This window comes from Megachile rotundata, chromosome 16, assembly GCF_050947335.1.
Source record: "Megachile rotundata isolate GNS110a chromosome 16, iyMegRotu1, whole genome shotgun sequence".
Classification (NCBI taxonomy): domain Eukaryota; kingdom Metazoa; phylum Arthropoda; class Insecta; order Hymenoptera; family Megachilidae; genus Megachile; species Megachile rotundata.
The window spans coordinates 8,171,894-8,196,191 of record NC_134998.1 but is presented as its reverse complement, the minus strand read 5'-3'; the positions used below and the strand labels follow the sequence as shown (position 1 = coordinate 8,196,191).

At 40.2% G+C, this 24,298-nt stretch overlaps 1 protein-coding gene across 4 annotated transcripts in view; it reads left to right on the top strand.

Moving 5' to 3' along the window:
• Positions 1 to 221: 221 nt before the first annotated feature.
• Positions 222 to 24,298, top strand: part of Ecr (ecdysone receptor) — a 153,605-nt gene continuing 129,528 nt past the window's right edge. For 2 of the 4 annotated variants that reach the window (XM_076540911.1, XM_076540908.1), the window contains exon 1: positions 224 to 817. The gene's annotated coding sequence lies outside the window, so the exon portion shown is untranslated. Of the gene's footprint in view, positions 818 to 24,298 lie in introns of all 4 variants that reach the window. The other 2 variants (XM_076540909.1, XM_076540910.1) reach the window with 2 other exon arrangements.

The window sequence follows — 24,298 nt, the reverse complement described above, 5'->3', positions numbered from 1 at the left end:
AAAATAGAGTAAGAGTTTATCGTCGGTTGTAAAGGTATGTTGAGTTCTAGAAAGAAAAAATGGAGGAAAGGCGAGAAAAGAGAAAAGGAGAGGGCAGGCAAGTGTAGCGCGGTATCGTCGGTCCTCAAATTCGTGCGCGGCTGGTGATAGGGCAGTGGCTCGCTGGTGGCGCCACTGTCGAGGACGGCGGCTACTGTCGGAAACAGTCGGCCGGCGCATAAACGGCGTCGGGCGCCGCAGTCGCGCGCTTGCACTCTCAGCGGTGAGCGGAGTTTGTAACGTGCGTAATAGCTCCCAAACGTCTTTTGGCCTGTTTCGTTTCGACCGTTCCGTATACGGTGGTGGCACGTTCAGTCCCGGTTTTGTGTCCCCGTCATCGATTCCCGTGCTCGTGTCTCGTGTCGGACAGAGAGAGAGATCATAAAACGAGTGTGTGAGTAAGATCGTACACGCGAGGAGAGTATCGTCGCTCCCCTTTCACCGATACGCACGTCGGTATCTGTGTGTGTCGTCGACGGAGCGAGAGAGAAAAAAAAGAGAAAAAGCCAGGGAATCGACGAGAGGAGCAGACGAAAACGACGCGGACGCGGGTCGCCGTGGTTTCGCGAGGCGAGGCCGGAGCCGAACCGGTGTCGACGGCTCCGTTTCGTGGTGCGTTTCGACAGACAAGTTTCCTATTGAATTAGCTAGTGACGTGTGCTACACGTGTAAAATACCCAGTGTGCAGTGTTGCCCTTAAAGGGACCGCCCGCCAAGTTCGAAGGGACCGTGCGTCAGTAACGGAGCACCGACGGTTCACCGTGTAACACCTCGTTATGTGAGTACATTCATGGTATCCTCGAAATCCTCGCTGTAACCGGGTCTGTTCTGTCGGTTGATGGGACACCGGGGTACAACTTTGTTTACATCTGTCGCGGGGCAAAGTGAGGTAGGTTCGTGAACGAATGTGCGCGCGAGGTCAGATCGGGGACCGGGAGAGTGGGTCGAGGATGTGTTGGTGCGACACCATACCACCACCATCGCTTTGAATTTATCCGGTGAACTCTGCCTCGCGCAGAGGTTCTTTCCGTCGCGAGTGTCGCAAGACGCGACACTGACACGCGCCTCGATCTTCTCTTACGCTCAATGAAATCATAGCCTCTTCGATTCACTTTCGATTCCTTCCGTAAATAGCCTGCCTGTGTGTGCGTAACACAGGATATCGAGCCTACTTCCTCCAAATACGAATGCCCCGCGTTGCTATCCTCGAGCGTCCGATTAACCTGTAACTATGACTACGTCCATGGGACACGCGGTGAATTCTTCTACCTTGCAGTGTGTCACGAATACGCGCACACGTGTTCATCGCCGTACTCGACATTTACGGGGCCCTCATCAATTAAAATTTTTTTTCTACAACGTTTATTATATTTATTATATTTTTATTATGAAGATTGTATAAAGATAGTATCACATGGACATTCATTTTTGGATTTAATAGTCATACGCGTATTATGAAGGCCCTCGTTCTTTTTAACAGTCATCAAAATAATTAGGTAAAGTTATCTTTATTTAAAAATGATCTCTGAAGAGGTTTACTGAACTGTAATAACAACGTTTAAGGTTATATCAAAATACAATACAGAAAATATATGTTATAACAATGATAAAAGTGCAAGTGTTCTGAACCTGTCATTTTGACCCAAATAATAAGTACAAAATGTCGGCCATGTTTGCGCGCGAGTCACCATTTTTTTTCTCCCAATGGTCAGTGGCTTCCGACGTGTTTACATGCAGCCTAGTCGGAGAGTAAACATTCGTATCAGGCTGGCCTTTGGTTTTTCACGATTATAGTTTTCACCTCGAAATCACGTTGTCGGAGAGAAAGAAATAACGGTGTATGCGTGGCTCGTCGTTTCAACTACGTGACACGGCTTCTCTCTCTTTCTTTCTCTTCAGCCACGAAAGTGTCCCTCGCGTCGAGTCAGTTCCTATTACAAATTCAAATTTAACGACTGACCGACGTCGCTTGGAAATTTAAATCTACGGATATCGGTGTTGATTGAAACGGATCCGTCCGTGCCTCGAGATTCGGTCGAACAAGATACGCTTTCCATTCCTGACAATAATTCCTCCTTCGCTTCGTGTTCTGATGTCCGAATTATTTGAGTAAACATGTTTGCTTTTGGAGCGGAGGCTTTCTACTTTAGGAGTTCGATCGTCGATCATTCGAGAACGCGGAGCGCCACTGGCGTTACGGTCCAACGAGATTGCGTTGAGATTCTGTCGTGAGAATTGCGTTTGACAATGATTTATGTCGGATTGTTCGGATTTGTTGGCGGTTTTTAGGGATATTCGTGTTGGGAATTTAGGGATTTGGGAATTTTCGAATTGGGGAACGTTTGGGAATTTAGGAATTTAGGAAGGTGGAGATTTAGGGATTTAGGGATTTGGGAAGGTGGAGATTTTGGGATCTAGGGATTTGGGACGGTGGAGATTTTGGGATCTAGGGATTTGGGAAGGTGGAAATTATGGGATCTAGAGATTTCGGAAGATGGAAATTATGGGATCTAGGGATTCGGGAAGGTGGAAATTATGGGATCTAGGGATTTGGGAAGATGGAAATTATGGGATCTAGGGATTTGGGAAAATGGGAATTTGGTGCTTTAGAAATTATGGACAATGGAATTTTTGAGATTTGAGGATTGAGGAAATTAGTAATTTAGGGATTTAGGAATTTGGTAATCTAGGGATTTGGGAAAATGGAAATTTGGTGATTTAGAAATTTTGGGAAATGGAAATTTTGGTATTTGGGGATTGGGAAATTTGTAATTTAAGAATTTAGGGATTTGGTAACCTAGGGATTTGGGAAAATGCAAGTTTTGTGATCTAGGGATTTGAGAAAATGGAAATTTGGTGATTTAGAAATTTTGGGAAATGGAAATTTTGGTATTTGGGGATTGGGAAATTTGTAATTTAGGAATTTAGGGATTTGGTAATCTAGGGATTTGGGAAAATGCAAGTTTTGTGATCTAGGAATTTGAGAAAATGGAAATTTGGTGATTTAGAAATTTTGGGAAATGGAAATTTTGGTATTTGGGGATTGGGAAATTTGTAATTTAGGAATTTAGGGATTTGGTGATCTAGGGATTTGAGAAAATGCAAGTTTCGTGATCTAGGGATTTGGGAGAATGGAAATTTGGGGATCCAGAGATTTGAGAAAATAGAAATTTGGTAATTTAGGGATTTGGTGATCTAAAGATTTGGAAGATAGAAATTGGGTGATCTAGGGATTTTGAAAAATGGGAATTTGCTGATCTAGGGAATTGGAAAAATGGAAATTTGGTGATCTAGGGAATTGGAAGATGGAAATTTGGTAATCTAGGGATTTGGTGACCTAGAGATTTGGTAATTTAGGGATTTGGAAGGTGGTAATTTGGTAATCTAGGGATTTGGTGATCTAGGGATTTGGGAAAATGGAAATTTCTAAATTTAGAAATTTGTGAAAACAGATATTTGGTAATTTAGGGATTTGAGAAAATAGAAATTTAGTAATTTATGAATCTGGTGATCTAGGGATTTGGAAGATGGAAATTTGGCGATCTAGGGATTTGGGAAAATGGGAATCTGGTGACCTAGGGATTTGGAAGATGGAAATTTGGTAATCTAGGTATTTGGGAAAATGGAAATTTCTAAATTTAGAAATTTGTGAAAATAGATATTTGGTAATTTAGGAATTCGAGAAAATAGAAATTTAGTAATTTATGAATCTGGTGATCTAGGGATTTGGAAGATGGAAATTTGGTGATCTAGGGATTTGCGAAAATAAAAATTAGGAGATATAGGTATTTAGCAATTAAGGGATTTGAGAAATAGGAAATTTGATGATCTACAGATTTGGTGACCTAGGGATTTTGAAAAACAAAACTCCAGTAATTTAGGTATCTAGAAATTTTGAAACTAACAAACCTACAGATATCTAGAGATTAATATAGTCTGACAACCTAAACCATTTTAAATATCCAGTAAATTGAGAATATCCAAAATTCTACCTCCCACAAAATTTACCAATAATCTAATCTCTAACCATTAAACCTCCAATCACCCGCGATATCGCGTGAACACCTATTTCTATTCTAAAAAAAATTGAATTTCGAAATCTTTCTATCATTCCATTGCAAAAAATCTGCCACGGATTTCATAGTGTTTGCATTGCACTCACAGGGTCGGCCGATATGGCGGGCAATCTGGGATCGGTTTTTTTTTCTTTCTTTCATAACGTCGTCGAGTGTTTCTTGAAATGTGGCGTCGGTCGAACGACCATCGACATTTTTTATCCGATGTTACATCGACAGCGGCCGATAAGCACGACCACGGAAAACGTACTTACATAGAAGTCTTCGGCTACTGATAACAGTCATGCATTATCACGGTGCACATCCAACGCCGTCTCGGTGAGAATAGGAATGGAACGAGGATGATAAACGTACAAACGAGTCGCGCGCGAGTGACAAGTTTTCTTATACGCGAGACACCGGCGTGCGTTACGTAAGCATGGACGCCAACTTGAAAAACAGCCTTTAGCGTTCCGATTTCTACACCAGTTACTTTTATTTTCCATCAAATTTTCATGTCAGCATTTTTTAAACCCTAAAGCCTCAAATTCGTTATGTTTTACGTTATCGTTTTTCGATGATTATGTAAATTGACGCGTCATTAAGGCAAATTAGGAATGAGGATAAACGGTGAAAATGACAATTTAAATGTCATTAAATATTATTGCCTGTTTTATCGCGGCAAAGTTTTACCGCCCGTACTTTCTGGAACTCGTGACCGAGTTTCGACCGAGGCCAAGGTGTTCCATAAACCAAAAAAACCTCGTTTCTCCTTGAACGATGGCCACGGAAGTTTGTGGCTCTCGAAATATTTTTGCTTCGATTACGTTAAACGGGATCGAGTCACGTTCAATAAACCGATCGACGAATTTACATCCGAAGAAGAATTAAATGAAATATTTCTTATATTTTTGATAAATAAACTAGTGGAACGAAAATTTATTTCAAAATGTTCGTGCAAAGAAACAATGTTATTCAGCATGTGAACAGAGATATTCAATCAGTTTCAATAATAAAAAGAACGTTAATCGGGAGTGAAACATTCGTCGAAATCGTATCTGGTAGCGGGTGGCGCGCATGCGCATGCGCGCGCGCCTGCGCAGTGCGCGAACCGCGTTGCACCGGCAGTCGTTGGTTAAATAACAGCGAAGTAGCAACGACCCATCTCCAGAAATATGCGAGCGTAATCGAGACACATACGTGGCGCGTTGTTCCAAGGAAACGGCAATGTTGTCGGAAGACGACGATGACCCGGTGACCCAGCGTTATCTAACCGACGTTACGGTCAGGTCTTCTTTGCTTTTCCATTTGGGGATCAATAGCGAAGTTTCGATTTCGAAGTTCGTTGGCGCGGTTCACGGGCTGCTTGACCGACCAATGTCGTCAGGCTGTCTACGTTACCGACGCTATCGTCGCTTATTGGCTGAATCCGTGCACGTCCCCCTTCCGGGACGAGGAAACCCTTCTCGGACGAAATGCATTTTTAACCAGGCCACCGAGGCATTTGCGAGTAGATCTTCGACGTTGGGATTATGCGAGATCCTTTTAAAACCAGACGGGGAAACTACCTTTAAAGGGAATTCTACTTTGACCCACTACGAAATTTTTTGTTTATTTATGACTGATATTTAGGGTTTTTAAGATTAGTGTAGGTCATATTAAGTTAGCATCTAGTGGTAATTTCAAACTTTTTTAAGTTTTCAAATATGCACGAAAGATGTTCAAATTCTTGATGTCAGTTTCCATATTACTTTTCTTTGAATTTCTCGATTTTTAAATTTTGAAAAATCTATGTCTGACTCTTTAGGCTCCACATGTCCTTAATTTGGACTTACAAGTCCCTATGTCCCCAAGTATCATTTCCCAGTTTACATATTCCCAAATTCGTTAATGTCCGACTCCTTAATTTCCCAACTTCTCAAATTTTTAAATTTCTAGGTCCCACCACCATGAGTACTCCTATGTCCCCAAATCCGCAAGTGGGTAGGTCCTCTTCCGTGAATTTCTAGATTCTCAAATTTCAAGAATCCTATGTTCCCAAATTTGTGGACCCATCAGTCCCTATGTTCCCAAGTCTTATTTCCCAGTTTCCATACTCCCAAACATCTAAATTCCCAAATTCGTTAATGTCCAGTTCCTTAAGTCATCAGTTTCCCAAATCCCAAATCGCAAATCTTTAAGTCCCAAAACCCCAAGTCCCAAATCTCTAAGTTCCAAAACCTCGAGTCGCAATATCCTTGCGTCCCGGTATCACTGCGTCGCAATACCCATGCGTCCCAATACCTCTACGTCCTAATACCCCTGCGTCCCAATACCCCTGCGTCCCAATACAACCACGTCCCAATACCCCCGCGTTCCGGTATCCCTGCGTCTTAATACCTCTACGTCCCAATATCTCCACGTCCCAATACCCATACGTCCCAATACCACCACGTCCCAATACCCCCGCGTCCCAATATCCCCGCGTCCCAATACCCCCGCGTCCCAATTACCTTTACGTACCAATATCTCCACGTCCCAATACCCATGCGTCCCAATACCACCACGTCCCAATACCCCCGCGTCCCAATATCTCCGCGTCCCAATACCCCCGCGTCCCAATACCTTTACGTCCCAATATCTCTACGTCCCAATACCCCTGCGTCCCAATACCTTTACGTCCCAGTATCACACGTCCTAGTATCCCTGCGTCCCAGTGTCCCCCACGTCCCAATACACCTGCGTCCCAATACCCCCGCGTCCCAATACCTTTACGCCCCAATACCCTTGCGTCCCAATACCCTTACGTCCCAGTATCACACGTCCCAGTATCCCTGCGTCCCAGTGTCTCCCACGTCCCAATACCCCTGCGTCCCAATACTCCTACGTCCCATTACCTTTACGTCCCAATATCTCTACGTCCCAATACCCCTGCGTCCCAATACCCTTACGTCCCAGTATCCCTGCGTCCCAGTGTCTCCCACGTCCCAATACCCCTGCGTCCCAATACTCCTACGTCCCATTACCTTTACGTCCCAATGTCCTTACGTCCCAATACCCTTACGTCCCAGTGTCTCTCACATCCCAATACCCCTGCGTCCCAATATTCGTACGTCCCAATACCCCAACGTCCCATAACCCCAAATACCACAAATAGTCATCTCTTCAACTTCTAAATCCTAAAATTTGTTACCATACCATAAGATGCCATTAAGGTTTGATACTACGTGACCATCGTCGGTAACGCAGTGTTTTCGCCATTTATCGAGAGAACGAGATGCGATAAAATTAAATGTGTTCGGCGTGATCCAGTCCGTGTCTACTGATCGAGCAGAAAGCATTGTACTCCTCGAGATGCATCATGCGGCGCATACTGATTGCGTCACATTCGAAAAATAGGCACGCGTCCCAATTTCGCGAGTGTTTTGACCGACGTTTCTCGGTAAACGGCCGTTCCTCTGATCACCCTGTCAACCGACAGGTTGCTAGCCTCACGCCTTCTTATCAACGCTCTCTTATTTTCAGAATTAACGTCTCCAAATGTTTACTCGGCCTCGAGTACATCCTCTCTTTTCAGATTAATGTCGGAATTTGAATCTTGATGATGTTTTTCAAGATTACGTTCAACGTCTTGCAAGTTTTTATAGGATACGCTCAGGTGTGGATTATGTAAAACGGAAGAAAAATCTTATAAACAGATATAGACTTTTAAAATTTATGAACGTTGTCGGTTTTATTGTGATTAAATTTTTTATCGTCTTATCGCCCTTGCAGTTTTATAGGTTAGGTTATGTTTGGGAGAGGTTATGTTTTCTTTGCATTCAGATTAGGCTGTTACTTTGGTTTTAATTAGGATTTATGTTTAGGTTAGGAGGTTCAGGTTTAGATTGCATGGCAAGTTTTTGAGAGATTTAAGTTATGGTTAGGTTAAATTTAAATTTTTACTAGAATAGATTTAAGTTAGGTTTAGGTGTCATGTCAGGTTTTTGATAGGTTTAGGTTATGGTTAAGTTTAATTTAAATTATAATTAGTATAGTGTTAGGTTAGGTTTAGATTGCATGTCAAGTTTTTGATAGCTAAATTATGGTTAGGTTTAATTTAAATTATGATTAGAATAAAGTTAGGTTAGGTTTAGTTTCCATGTGAGGTTTTTGACAGATTAGGGTTATAATTTGGTTACATTTAAATTATAATTAGAATAGAGTTAGGTTAAGTTTAAGTTTCATGTCAAGTTTTTCATAGGTTTAGGTTATGGTTAGACTAGAATTAAATTATAATTACAATAGAGTTAGGTTAGGTTTAAGTTTCATGTCACGTTTTTGATAGGTTTAGGTTATGGTTAGGCTAGATTTAAATGATGATTAGAATAGTGTTAGGTTAGATATAAGTTTCATGTCAAGTTTTTGATAGGTTTAGGTTATGGTTAGGCTAGATTTAAATGATGATTAGAATAGAGTTAGGTTAGATTTAAGTTTCATGTCAAGTTTTTGATAGGTTTAGGTTATGGTTAGGCTAGACTTAAATTATGATTAGAATAGGGTTAGGTTAGGTTTAAGTTTCATGTCAAATTTTTGATAGGTTTAGGTTATGGTTAGACTAGACTTAAATTATGATTAGAATAGAGTTAGGTTAGGTTTAAGTTTCATGACAAATTTTTCATAGGTTTAGGTTATGGTTAGGCTGGACTTAAATTATGATTTAATTAAGTGTAGGTTAGGTTTATGTTTTATGTCAGGTTTTTGATAGTTTTAGATTATGGTTATATTAAATGTAAATGATGATTAGAAAAAGTTAGGTTAGGTTTATATTATATATATGTTTTTGCTATGTTTTAGTTATGGTTATGTTTATATTATATATATGTTTTTGCTATGTTTTAGTTATGGTTAGGTTTAACTTAAATTATGATTAGAATAGGTTAGATTAGGTTTAAACTGCAGTAGGTTTTTTTCCTAAGTTTTTAGTTATGGTTACGTTAGATTCAATTTACTATTAACATAAATTAGGTTAGTTTTATGTTGCATGTCAAAGTTAAATTCCTATATCTATTACGTTTAAATTAGGTACATTATTTTAGCTTACCTTCACATTCATAAAATCTAAAATAAGAAAAATTCCAAATTAATTAAACACACAAAAATGTTAAAATTCTTCAAGCTATGCAAACACATCTTAATGACTTCAATTGATAATACTCCAACCGCTGTTCAAGTATGAATGAAAATTAACAAATTTCGAGGCCTGTAACTTGCGAATTTTATTTGACAACGTACATACGCGAGCACAGACCTTAAACAGGTGACGAAACCGTGGGACGAAGAACGAACAGGCGCTAAAAGAACGCGAAATCGTGATGGACGTTTGAATAACTTGTCGGGGATCGTGATCGATGGCCACGCGACGATGATGAACAGTATCTTTCGTCATCGAAACTTTTTTACCGCGGGATATATATCTTCCTGCAAATTCTTCGGTGAACGATGTCAATCCTCCATTTCGACAACCTCGAATCTTCCTACTTAAAATCTCTTACACACTTTTCTTAAATAAAGGAAATTTTTCTCAAAACATTCTTTCATGCGGGTTAAAATAAGAACTTCATTTTTCAAATTTAAGATTCCATCTTGAACTTCATAATTTATGTATTTTCTCAAGAAAAGGATTTTTTTAAATATGGAGCTTTTGTGTAGGTTAAAATATGAACCCAATTTTTCACATTGAAGGTTCCATCTTGAACTTCATAATTTATATACTTTTCTCAAGAAAAGGATTTTTTTAAATATGGAGCTTTAGTGTAGGTTAAAAAAGAATTTAATTTTTCACATTTCATCTTCTATCTTGAACTTCACAATTTATATACTTTTCTCAAGAAAAGAATTTTTTTTAAATATGGAGCTTTTGTGTAGATTAAAATAAGAATTTAATTTTTCACATTTCATCTTCTATCTTGACTTTCACAATTTATATACTTTTCTCAAGAAAAGAATTTTTTTTAAATATGGAGCTTTTGTGTAGGTTAAAATAAGAATTAAATTTTTCACATTTCATTTTCTATCTTGAATTTCACAATTTATATACTTTTCTCAAGAAAAGAATTTTTTTTAAATATGGAGCTTTTGTGTAGCTTAAAAAAGAATTTAATTTTGTACATTTCATCTTCTATCTTGAATTTCACAATTTATATACTTTTCTCAAGAAAAGGGATTTTTTTATAAAATATCGAATTTTCTTGTAAGTTAAAATAAGAAGCTAATTTTTCACATTTCCATCTTGGACTTCACAATTATTCATAATCATTCATACAACTGCTATAGTGACATTGTAGAAGAAAACGGAGAAAAATCGTGGGTGAACAGATTCCCACATCGATCGAGGTAACACGGTTTTACGACGACGTTAAAACAGTGATCGGTTGCATTTTACTGGAAAACGCATTCCGTTGACCTCGTCGATGTCGTAACAGGCCTGGCTGATAAAATTATATGATCATGTTTGCGTTGCCTTCAGATAAAGCCTCCGTGGAAAAGCAGCGGTCGAAGAACGCTCGAATCCAGATCGAAATTCCACCGTTTAATTTCGTTGAACTTTGCACGCTCATGCTGCAAATCTCCAAAGCAAACTTTCCACATTTGCTCCGCACGTACTGAAATTTATTAACGTGTCCAAATACAGATAATACATATTAAAAAGTTCGACAAAGAAAATATTCCTCGATAAAGAGAAACAATTATCACGTCACAGTATGTAAACATCTAAATTAATTAAAACGTGTCCTAGAAATTTTCTTAAAGATTTTGTGGAAGAAATTTTGTAAGTAATTCGTGAAAGTACCTTATCATAATCTTATCTGCGGATGAAAAGAAAGATCATAAAAATGGAGGCCATATCTGAGCAAATACCGAGCAAAAATTTTCTCCTTAAAAAAGAAATACGTTAAAAATAGTCGCGTTAACTATCCACCATTTTCTTGTCTCCCATCCGAGGCTTCCTTTGTCACGGTTCATCGATCAACGCTCGCAACGATTCACGGCTACTTTTCTCGTTCAATTCCACGATATCGTCGCTGGATCCGCAGGAAGAGTATAAATTCTGCTCCAGTGGCACCATGAATATCAGTTGATCGCCACATCAGCTGACCACGCAAGTCGCGTCAAGGCTGTCGTAGAGATCAAATGAATAATGTACCTCTTTCAGCCAGCTGCATAACGCATCTCGGCTCATTTTTAACGCTCGTTTGATAATAATGCGCGATCGACTATTTCTGCGCGCTTCCCAGAAATCGAAAAACTATATTCATACTTTCAGACTGCTACAAAGGCAATTTTATCGTAAGAAAAAAATTGGCCAGTAACTTGTGAGAATTCGATAAAAAGTTTATCTAGATCGAACACGCTAGCTGCAACAATTTTACTGCACGATATTATATAATGCATAGCAAATGATTAATGATTAGGGGAACTTAAGGTGCATGTTGCCACCGAACCTTTTTTGTCTTAAACGCGACTGAATTTCCGGCTGCAAGGTATAAAATTTGTACTAAGGTACAAAGCACATGTGGCGTACACTTATAAAAGTACGGAAGTGAAATTAAAACTTGAGTAAGTATATTGAGACGAATTTTTACTGTCGTTTTATCGTGCGTCGTACCGAACCGACTGAGCGCAACGATTTTTGTCAGAACCGAATTTCTGTTGCAAAGTATAAAATTAGCTGTTGATAATAGTATAGTAATGATAGTGAAGTGTATAAATGATCAGCAAGTTGCACATAAAGTTAAAAGTCCAGTACACACAGGAACGCAGGCATCGAACCGACTAGGCGGAATGGTTTTTGTCATAAACGAACGCAACCGAATTTCTGCTGCAAGGTATAAAATTTGTACTAAGGTACAAAGCACATGTGGCGTACATTTATAAAAGTACGGAAGTGAAATTAAAACTTGAACAAGTATATTGAGACGAATTTTTACTGTCGTTTTATCGTGCGTCGTACCGAACCGACTAAGCGCAGCGATTTTTGTCAGAACCAAATTTCTGCTGCAAAGCATAAAATTAGATGTTGATAATAGTATAGTAATGATGGTAAAGTGTATAAATGATCAGCAAGTTGCACATCAAGTTAAAAGTCCAGTACACACAGGAACGCAGGCACCGAACCGACTAGGCGGAATGGTTTTTGTCATAAACGAATGCAACCGAATTTCTGCTGCAAGGTATAAAATTTGTACTAAGGTGCAAAGCACATGTGGTGTACATTTATAAAAGTATGGAAGTGAAATTAAAACTTGAACAAGTATATTGAGACGAATTTTTACTGTCGTTTTATCGTGCGTCGTACCGAACCGACTAAGCGCAGCGATTGTCAGGACCGAATTTCTGCTGCAAAGTATAAAATTAGTTCTTAATAATAGTATGATAGTAAAGTGTATAAACGAACAGTAAGTTGTATACCGAGTTAAAAGTTCAGTACAGGAATGCACCGAACCGACTAGGTTTTTGTCCGAGTAACCGGACGAATTTCCGTGTCGCAAAAAGGCAGAACGAAAGTACGTAAATCCATTGAGTACGCGAAAAGAACGGTTGTAGAATAGCGCTGGATTTTGCCGCAAGGAACGGGTTAGACGCGTCTCCGTACCGTACTAGGAACGTGGGCGCAAAAAAAGGTGGCTCGTAAATCGACGCTAAAGAATTCGACCTTGCGAGTAGCGAGCGGTCGAAGGAGTTGGCCGAATCTCGTCACCCAAGAACCTATATACCCCGAGAGATCGATCTACCCGAAGAAGGCAGTGTTCGGAGCCGCGGGTCTTGGTGATCGATCTCGACGCGCATAGCGAGGGAAACCGGATTCGATGGCGGCTCGAAGAAGCGCGAAAACGACGAGTCGCGCGGCGACTTTGAACGACGAAGGCATAGTTGCCGAGGCTGGCTGCAGTCAGTGCAATCGTCGGCAGACGGGCTAACTTCGCATGACGTCACCGCGGCCAGCGTATCATTTTTAGCCCACATATACACGGCCGCGTTGCTCGCTCGTCTCTCCCCGTCCCCTCTCCTACGCCTCCTTCTTCCTCGTCGTCGTGTGTACACGGACGCGCTCGTGAATGCTCACGTACACACACGGTCGACACACTCTGGACAGTGCGAGTGACCGAGTGCGCGGTATAGGCCAAACTCGGGGGATACGATGGCTTTGAACTGCATTTAAGTTTATTCTTGTTCGCCGAACTTAACTCGCGGGAAATCAGTACTCTATCACCTCATTGATTACGAAATATTTTGTCGAGGTGACGGTTCTTCACAATTTTTTACGGTTTACACAATTGTAGTTCGTATTTATGTCCTTCACTTATGAAAAAACGAGGTTTCGTTGGGTTTTAATGCTACATTTGATTTTTGATAACATACGAACGGTTTTGGTTAATTTAAAAGCAAACTTAGTTCCTTTATTTGTTAGGTTCCTCTCAAACCCTTCGAACTATAATGATTCCTACAGTAAAACGTAAGTTTAACCTTAATTTTTATTTCACGTAATTTGTAATTAACTGTAATGAATTTATACTAAGTTGACCTCAAACGAACCTTGTTTCAACCGAATCCAGCTACTGCTATTAACTCAAACTGAGTCTAATCACTGCTATTAACTTAAATTAACCTCAGAAAGTAGAAATTTATGCAATTGCATAGATTTTGTTCAAGTACATGTTACTTGTTTGAAAGAAAATGTTTGCGAGCGGTTCGAATACGTCGCTAGTTGCAAGTGCAGGCTGGAGCTAATGTTTTTGTGGGCGATCGTACGTCGCCGCGATTGCATTGTGGGCGCTTTCCCTTGGCACTAGTGACCGAGCTGAAAACATTGCTCGCTCATACCGCGAGTTCTTGAGCACGACATTACTCGTGTGGTCTTTAGAGCAGCGGTTCTCAACTCGAGTTCCTTCAATTTCGGAAATATCGTCAGTATATCTTGCAACTCTTATCAACCGGTTAATTATTATTTATAAAAATACCTTGAATGAAATATTAAAAATTGTCATGTGTATTTAAACAAATGTCAACACAAATATTGAACTGTTCGAGATTTGTCAAATTTTAAAATAAACTTTTGCAGTGAGGTTATGAAGTGATATTTTATTTTTGTAAAGTATCTTCAAAAAAAAACCTAGATATCCAAACGAAAGGGTTCATATGAATATAAATAAAATGTCTGTTAATTAAATGTATAATTTTTATTGAAGTATTGAGTAGTTTTTTTCGGATAGTAATTTACAAGAAAATGAACTGGGATAAATAAAAAAGTATTGATATTAAATGGTAGTTAGAGACAGTAGAGAGCTGTAACTCGTGGAGAGCGTTTGAAGCGAGAAAGGGAGAGCTGCGTAGAGGCGAGTACGATGAAAGGATGCTTCGAAAGAGCTCGCAAATGACGAGGAAAGTGGGGAAATACGAGGGAACGAGTACCGCTTTCAGAAACCAGAGAACTGGCCGCTTTTGCTGGGAAAGGTTCCAAGCGAATATACATCGCCTCAACATCGTAGTTTAAATAACGAACAGAAACGATGCGAGATGAAAAGTTCGAGTTCGGTGAATGATAGGAATACGATGTACGATTTTGAAGAAAATTCGAGAAATTTTTGATGGTGTAGAAAGTAAAATTATTAGATGCCCGACGTTTCTGGCAATGGTAGCCGGAATGTGCCTCGCCAGCGCGGAGTAAGGACGAGGACAATAGCTGAGGATGCATTTTCATTCCTCGGACGCCTGGTGAATCCCTAATAGCTATGGGAGTGGTTTCGTTCACCGAGATATATCACTACGCGACGCTTTCTTCAAACCACAACATGCCTGTATAATTAAACTTTGCGTGATCATTTAGAAATAGAGAAATATTGAGATGTGGGAATGTAGGGGTATGGAGGTATGTGGATGTGGGGATGTAGGGATTTAGGGATGTAGGAAGGTGGGAATGTGGAGGTTTTGGTATATAGAGGAATTTTGGGGCGTCGTAGTCCCTCGCGTCGTAATTCCACGCGCTGTAATTCCATGCGCCATAATTCTACGCGCTGTAATTCCATGCGCCATAATTCTACGCGTAGTAATTGCACGCGTTGTAATTCCACGCATTATTAATTTCACGCGTCGTAATTCCATGCGTTGTAACTCCACGCTTCGTAGTCCCACGCGTCGTAATTCCATGCGTTGTAATTCCACGCATCGTAGTCCCACGCGTCGTAATTCCATGCGTTGTAACTCCACGCGTCGTAGTCCCACGCGTCGTAATTCCATGCGTTGTAATCCCACGCGTCGTAGTCCCACGCGTCGTAATTCCATGCGCTGTAATTCCACGCGTCGTAGTCCCACGCGTCGTAATTCCATGCGTTGTAACTCCACGCGTCGTAGTCCCACGCGTCGTAATTCCATGCGTTGTAATTCCACGCGTCGTAATCCCACGCGTCGTAATTCCATGCGTTGTAATTCCACGCGTCGTAGTCCCACGCGTCGTAATTCCATGCGCCGTAATTCCACGCGTCGTAATACCACGCGCTGTAATTCCACGCATCATAATTCTACGCGTAGTAATTCCACGCGTTGCAATTCCACGCATTATTAATTCCACGCGACGTAATTCCATGCGTTGTAGTCCCACGCGTCGTAATTCCATACGCCGTAATTCCACGCGTCGTAATTCCAAGCGCCGTAATTCCACGCACCATAATTCTACGCGTCGCAATTCCACGCGTTGCAATTCCACGCATTATTAATTCCACGCGACGTAATTCCATCCGTTGTAGTCCTATGCGTCGTAGTTCCATGCGTTGTAATTTCTTGCGCCGTAATTCTACGCGTCGTAATTCCACGCACCATAATTCTACGCGTCGCAATTCCACGCGTTGTAAGAGTTTGGACATATAGCAATTTTGGAATTTTGGAATTTTGGAGTACAGGAATTTGTGGTTATAGAAGTTTTGGGACGTATGAATTTGGAGACATAGGAATTTGGGGATATAGGAATTTGGGGACGTAGAGATTTTGACACTAAGGAATTTGGGAATATAGAAATTGTGGAGCATAGAAATTTGCAGACGTAAAAATGTTCAGACTACGAAATTTAGGAATACATAAATTTTGTAGAGTAAAAATTTGAAGATATAGGAATTCAAGAACCTAGAACTTTGAAACAGTTGTACCTAACTGTACCTAACTACACTTGCACCTAACTAAACATTTTCAACTAACTAAACATGAATTTGAGGATATAAACACACAGTAATATACTCATACAAGGAAAAGTTTTCTGAAACTAATAATTTACAATATCACGTGCCATACACGCCGCGGCTATTTCTACTGTGGCGTCGACCGTGTTAAATACCCGTCACGTCTGCTTCATTGCATCCTCCACTTTATGGTCTTGAAACGGCTAGAAACATACCAAGCGACAGTAGATTCTACTTGATCTAGTTGATCAGACATGTCTGCTAGACGCTCCAGTTTCGAAGGGGCTTCGTTCGTCTGGAAAACACTAGTAAATCCACTTGACTGATGGAGACAGTCTGCAAACCTGTGGTCCTATTCTACTTGTGGCTAGCTTAATCTCCTTGAAGATCTCCTGAATCTAGAATCTAATTTTGAGGCTTGAAACCTTGGTTAAGAGAGGGTTGATGAGTTAACAAGGAAATGGTTTGCAAAATAGCTTATAAAATTGTGAAGATAACAATTGATATCTTTAGACTCGTCTGTGTAATACACAGTGTGTCGGTAAAGTAACGGAAATTTACGATTTTAAGGAAAACTAGCGCTATCTATTAAAGGAATGCTTTGTGACACTATGCGTCGTAATTCCACGCGTTGTAGATCCACGCGTTGTAACTCCACACGTCGTAATTCCATGCGTCGTAATTCCACGCACCATAATTCTACGCGTCGTAATTCCACGCGTCATTAATTCTACGCGTCGTAATTCCATGCGTCGTAATTCCACGCGTCGTAGTTCCACGCGTCGTAGTTCCACGCGTTGTAACTCCACGCGTCGTAATTCCATGCGCCGTAATTCCACGCACCATAATTCTACGCGTCATAATTCCACGCACCCTAATTCTACGCGTCGTAATTCCACGCGTCATTAATTCTACGCGTCGTAATTCCATGCGTCGTAATTCCACGCATCGTAGTCCCACGCGTTGTAGTTCCACGCGTTATTAATTCCACGCGTTGTAATTCCAAGCGCCGTAATTTCTCGCGCTGTAATACCACGCGCCGTGCTTCCACGCATCATAATTCTACGCGTCATAATTCCACGCACCCTAATTCTACGCGTCGTAATTCCACGCGTCATTAGTTCCACGCGTCCTAATTCCATGCGTCGTAATTCCACGCATCGTAGTCCCACGCGTCGTAGTTCCACGCGTTATTAATTCCACGCGTCGTAATTCTAAGCGCCGTAATTTCTCGCGCTGTAATACCACGCGCCGTGCTTCTACGCGCTGTTATTCCACGCACCATAATTCTTCGCGTTGTAATTCCACGCGTTATTAATTCCACGCGTCGTAATTCCACGTGTCATAGTCCTACGCGTCATAGTTCCACGCGTCATAGTTCCACGCGTTAATAATTCCATGCGTTATAATTCCACGCACCGTAATTCCCCGCGCTGCAATACCACGCGCTTTAATCTCTTTGTAGGAAGAGAAGTCCAAGCAGCTGTGACAATAAAAGTGTTTGAAGCGATTCCGCGAAACAACATTAAAAAATCTATGTTAACGTTATGTGAGTCCAGCGGTGTATTTTGAATAAAAAAATTAATTCTTTTCTCTCTATTTAAAAAGTCCCGTCATTTTTCCGACATACACTCGAGTCATATTCTACACCCAACACTCTTCGAACTTAACTGAGATAATGTATCTAGGATTAATTAATATTATACAGTGGACCACCAGTGACCCAAGTATCAGTCAGATTATTGTCTCGACTTTGCATCGATCGTTGTAAATCGATATCGAATACAGTCTCGTAATTGGATGCACGCTAGTCACGAGCCTGTAAAGGTTAGCTCTGCTTATCTCACGCGAAAGTCACATTAATAATTCACGCCTTGGGCGGTGTAGGTTGTTTAAGTCGAACAGCGGGGTTGATTTTAGGATTCCACGAGCAAAATCTGGCTTGATGAATCGAGCCAAGTAATTTAACGATCAGCAAAACCTCAACGGATAGTAGTCCACGCTTCCGACCAAATTCTTGGTCATTATGTTTCGTCTCGAACCATCCGTTTCGCGCGAGAGGAACAGCGTGCACTTTCGTGCACTGACTCGTCGAAACGCTAATGACCCTTTCTTTTCGCGGCGGGGCTTATTCGAGAATTAGACGATGTCGTTAGGCCGAGATTCGATTTGGGAGCCTCTTTTTTTTTCGGCATCTGTCTCGAAGAGTGATCAGAAATGCGCGGGTTGTTTAGATAAATAGAATTGAAATTGTTGGAAAAATGTGAAGTATCATCAACTTCTGAAAATCAATTTTGTTGTATGAAATAAATTAAAATAAATTAGTAAAGAGCACGTATGCGCTGAACGAGTTATTTTAATAAAACTTGAAATTGTGACTAGCTAAAGATCAGTCACCCCGAACCGACTAAGCGGAATCAACTTTTCTATGCAAAACCAGATAAAATCATATTTAATGTAAATGAATGATATAGCAATAAAAAGGAGCGTAAATAATATCATTCTGTTAATTTAAAAAGAAAAAGAAACTTGAAATTGTGACTAGCTAAAGTTCAGTCACCCCGAACCGACTAAGCGGAATCAATTTTTCTATGCAAAACCAGATAAAATCATATTTAATGTAAATGAATGATATAGCAATAAAAAGGAGCGTAAATAATATCATTCTGTTAATTTAAAAAGAAAAAGAAACTTGAAATTGTGACTAGCTAAAGTTCAGTCACCCCGAACCGACTAAGCGGAATCAATTTTTCTATGCAAAACCAGATAAAATCGTATTTAATGTAAATGAATGATATAGCAATAAAAAGGAGCGTAAATAATATCATTCTGTTAATTTAAAAAGAAAAAGAAACTTGAAATTGTGACTAGCTAAAGTTCAGTCACCCCGAACCGACTAAGCGGAATCAATTTTTCTATGCAAAACCAGATAAAATCATATTTAATATAAATCAATAATATAGCAATAAAAAGGAGCGTAAATAATATCATTCTGTTAATTTAAAAAGAAAAAGAAACTTGAAATTGTGAGCAGTGGAAGATCACCTCTGAACCGACTAAGCGTAAATTTTTCAGTGCAAAAAAAAGAACGTGTTTGAAATAAATAAAGCTTAGAGAAAGCAGGGTTATAAACAAGGTACTTATAAATTTAAATGCAAAGATATAGTCAGAAGTTCAATCACTCGAAGCCGAGCGGACAGAACTGGAAAATACCAGATAACGACAAAATGATTCATAAAATTTGAATTTGCTTAACTCTATTTCTTTTTTCCATTAAAATACATTATCCTGTGAAACGATGCTTCGAAACGATCGCCCTAGAACGCAACGTTCGTGCCTCAGGGATTCACCCTTGAAAAGAGGGGGGAGAAGATGAAGGGGGAGGGCGTTAGCCAGAGCCCTCTGTGTTGCATAACGCGCGCGTATAATGCAATTGCGGCCAGACTGGAACGCCCATTAGCATGGACGAGAAAAAGAAGCTTCGTTGCGTGGCGAGTGCACGCGTGTGCAGCGAAGAGTGCAACTGGTGTTTGGGCTCAATTTGCGCATGAGTGCTCGAATTTCGTGGCGCGTGCTTCGATCACCAGTCACACGAATTTTTAGTCGAATAATCCTTCGAGACTTTGTATTTGAAAATACGAAACTTATGGAATTACGTTTAGTTTCCTAGTCACAAAATTTAGTAGAATATTGTGGACATTTTTAGAATATTTTTAATATAGGTTCTGCGTTAATGGAAACTCTTGTAGTTTATTTGTAAGTTAAACGAAACTGAGATAAAAATCTCTGATTAACGCAAATGAAACATCGCCACGATTTCGATTAAAGTTACGCCATAAAAATTGTACTGCAATTTTCCTCGAAACTTAGTCCCTAGAGCCGAACTGATCAAACTTTCCCTTACTCTCCAACTTTTCCTTACCCAGTGTCATACTTCTTATGACACTATGTCATATTATAGAAATGTTAAAAAAAAAATTATAGAAATATTAGAAAAATTAAAAAATTGTTTAACGATATTTCAAAAGTCCCTAAACAGACTCTAAAGTCACTGGACATCCAGGCTTTTATCGTAGACAATATTTCGCAATCGAAGGATATGTATACGCAGTGCTTATGCATCTCGGTAAAAAAAGCGGAAAAGTCACGTTCACGCGATAACAGCAGTCCACGTTGGTGTCCTTAACACTTAGCTCGACCGAACCGTGCAGTCGATGCAGTTTTTTCGGTGCACATTCTAGATAAGTGGTCTCGTGGTCTCGAACGTGACGCGAACATCAGCGTTTGCGGTGAGTATCCATCGAATTCCTTTGTTCTTGCCACGCCAGAGATCATCGGGTTCTTTGGACAGTTTCAAGCGTTATTGGATTACGTTCTTTCTGCGGTTTCTTCGGACCACGATCGTTTATAAATACCTCTATCGATCTGCGTCGAATGTCTTGGTCATCGGTTATCGTCGATAAAAATTTGAGGATGATTTCTTTTGTGATGGGAAGAAAGGACCTAGATACTCTTCAGATGCGAATTCTGGGTCATTTGGATCTGGTAATGTAGCATTGTACATGCTTACAGAATTCATTGTGGATGTATATGTTTATTGCGGACTCTTGTTACGTTTACAACAATAATGAATGTGTTGAACGTTGTAGAAAATCACGGTATAATATGTGACATACAATATGTAGCAATGTAATGCATAGGTATGTCACCATACAACACGTTAATGTATAAAGAACAGTCATTTAACGAACCTACATATAGCGCGCCACCATATAACGAACCTTCATATAGCGCGCCACCATGTAATGAACCTTCATATAGCGCGCCACCATATAACGAACCTTCATATAGCGCGCCACCATATAAAGAACCTTCATATAGCGCGCCACCATATAAAGAACCTTCATATAGCGCGCCACCATATGACGAACTTCCATATAGCGCGCCACCATATGACGAACCTTCATATAGCGCGCCACCATATAACGAACCTTCATATTGCGCGCCACCATGTAACGAACCTTCATATAGCGCGCCACCATATAACGAACCTTAATATTGCGCGCCACCATGTAACGAACCTCCATATTGCGCGCCACCATATAACGAACTTCCATATTGCGCGCCACCATATAACGAACCTCCATATAGCGCGCCACCACATATCAAACCTCCATGTAGCGCGCCACCACATAACGAATCGCCATGTAACGAATCTTCACATGATGTGCCGCTACAGAATGAACTGCTATAATGAGCCTCCATACAACGCGCCGCCACATAACGAACTACCACGCAACGAGTTCCCGTATAAAGAACCCCCATGATACCAGCTCCCATGTAATGCGCCGCCGCATAATGAACCGTCATATAACGAACCCCCATATAACGCGTCGCCACTTAACGAACGGCCATGTAACAAACCTCTATGCAACGCACTACTACGTAACACACCGCCAGGTAACGAACCCCCATATAATGCACCGCCATGTAACGAACCGCCACGTAACGAACGGCCATATGACAAACCCCTATACAACGCACCACTACGTAACACACCGCCAGATAACGAACCGCCATGTAACGAACCCCCCATGTAATGCACCGCCATGTAACGAACCGCCACGTAACGAACTGCCATATAACGAACCTCCACCTAACGATGCGTCCATACAACGAGCCGTAACGCAACGCGTTATAGAAACTAAAGAATTCGAGGCTAGGTTGGAGATCGGTCGAGAATCGACGTGACTCGTAGGATTTTATCGTTCTGCTCGAAGATGCAAATAATTACAACGAAGAAACGTGTTGCATGCATTCGTACGAAGGCTACTTGCGTATTCGAGAAGCAGGAATGTATGCACGATGAATGCAGAGTACGTTTGTGTGCGTAGTCAAAGTTTGGTTAGCGGGAAACCGATGTGACTGGACTCGATCTTTTTGCAAAGGAAAAGAAGCGAACGTATTTCTCGTGTAAATATATACAAACATGACTATGAACACTGGCTATTCATAAAACGTGGCGAGAAGATATTGAAGTCAATCGATATTGAAGTTCAAGTTTGATCGCTGCGGAATCGATTCAGTATAAAACATCGGGGACGTCAGAGATGACTCAGATAAACTAGAAATACGTGTAGCGAGTAAATATTCATGAATTGGAGGAAAAAGTTTGTCATTATCGTAAATTGTGGGTTACTGACGAAACGAGTGGAACTATTTTTCCAGTATAAATATAGAGAACTTGTTTCGGGTAAAATGAGAAGAATAGAATGAAAAATGCTTATGCGAGTTTATTTAAAATTGTGCTGAAAATATTTTAGAATGCGGAAGGTCAAATTAGGTCACTACTGAATTGATGAAATTTGTGGATTATGGCGGGGAGCGATGAAAAGAAATATAAATTTCAATTCTAATTCATTGAAAATGCAAAATGCGGGGAGTATAGTACTTTGGCAATATAACGCGAGGAAATACAAAGCGCAGAAATATGATCTCTTGTCTATATAATGATTACCTATGTGATTTCTTGTCAATATAACATGTAGAAATATGATTTCTTGTCAATACAACGCGTGGCAATATAACGCGAGGTAACTTAACACATAAAAATGCAATGAATGTGAATACAGAACATAAGAAAATAACGAGTAGCAAATAAAACGCGTTAGAAATGTAATTTGTTGACAATACAACGCGTGGCAATATAACGCGAGGTAACTCAATATATAAAAATACAATGAATATGAATACAGAACATAAGAAAATAACGAGTAGCAAATAAAACGCGTTAGAAATGTAATTTGTTGACAATGCAACGCATGGCAATATAACGCGAGGTAACTCAATATATAAAAATACAATGAATATGAATATAGAACATAAGAAAATAACGAGTAGCAAATAGAACGCGTTAGAAATGTAATTTGTTGACAATGCAACGCCTGGCAATATAATTTGTTGGCAATATAACGCGTAGAATTATAATTTATTGTCAGTACAACGTGTAGAAATATAATTTATTGACTATACAACCTACAAAAATATAACACATAGGAATTCTCGAACTTAAGAATATAATACATTGGCAATACAATGCGTGGCGATATAACGCGAGGTAACTCAAAATATAATGAACACGATTAAATGAATCACAATGTACATGAATACAGAACATACGAATATAACGAGTCGGAAATAGAACACCTCAACACGTGTGAACGCAACACGTGGCAATATAACGAGAGACAATACACCAAGTAACAATACAACACGTGATTCACACGACGCGTCATTTGAATGAACAAATGCACGCAAAAGGCTAATATTTTGCATAAACGATTGACTCAACATATCCAGTAACAGCGGCATCGTTAATCAGCAAAATTTTCCCGATTATTCGTCGCTGAATCGGCAGATCGTTCGATGACCGTTTGACACTGCAGCTCGACTTCACAGACGCGTAAATATTTATCGACAGATGAGGGGTCACCCGACGGAAGTGGTAACATCGCTATTGGTATAGGTTAGTTTATTTTCGAGCGGAATACATTATCGATCGTGCCGTTAATCGAATGTATGCGCGATGTAGGAACACCGGACCGCCGTTCTATCGTTTATCTCCTCTTTCATATTTACCTAACAAAAAAAATTACGTTCGTTCGAAATGCGTTTTCAAACCGAAATGCAAATCTTCTAATTTCAAATTAATCTAAAATTTCCCTCGTAAAGTATAACACATTTAGAAGTGAAAATTTAGCGCTTTTATTTTTCCCAACTCCTCACACGTAATTGCAGATCCTCCAGCATCTGTTCCCGAACGAAAACGATTTTCTAGAGCAAGCAAACAGGTTCACTTTCGTGCGACTGACAGCCATGGTCAAGGCTGAGTGCCATTACGTTCCCTCGTTCGCCGTCTACAAATTACTATTTTTTCTTCTTTTTCTCTCTTCTTTTCGAGAAGGTTATTTACTGCTGTGTCATTGGTGTCCTTGTGATCGTGCACGCTCTCATTGT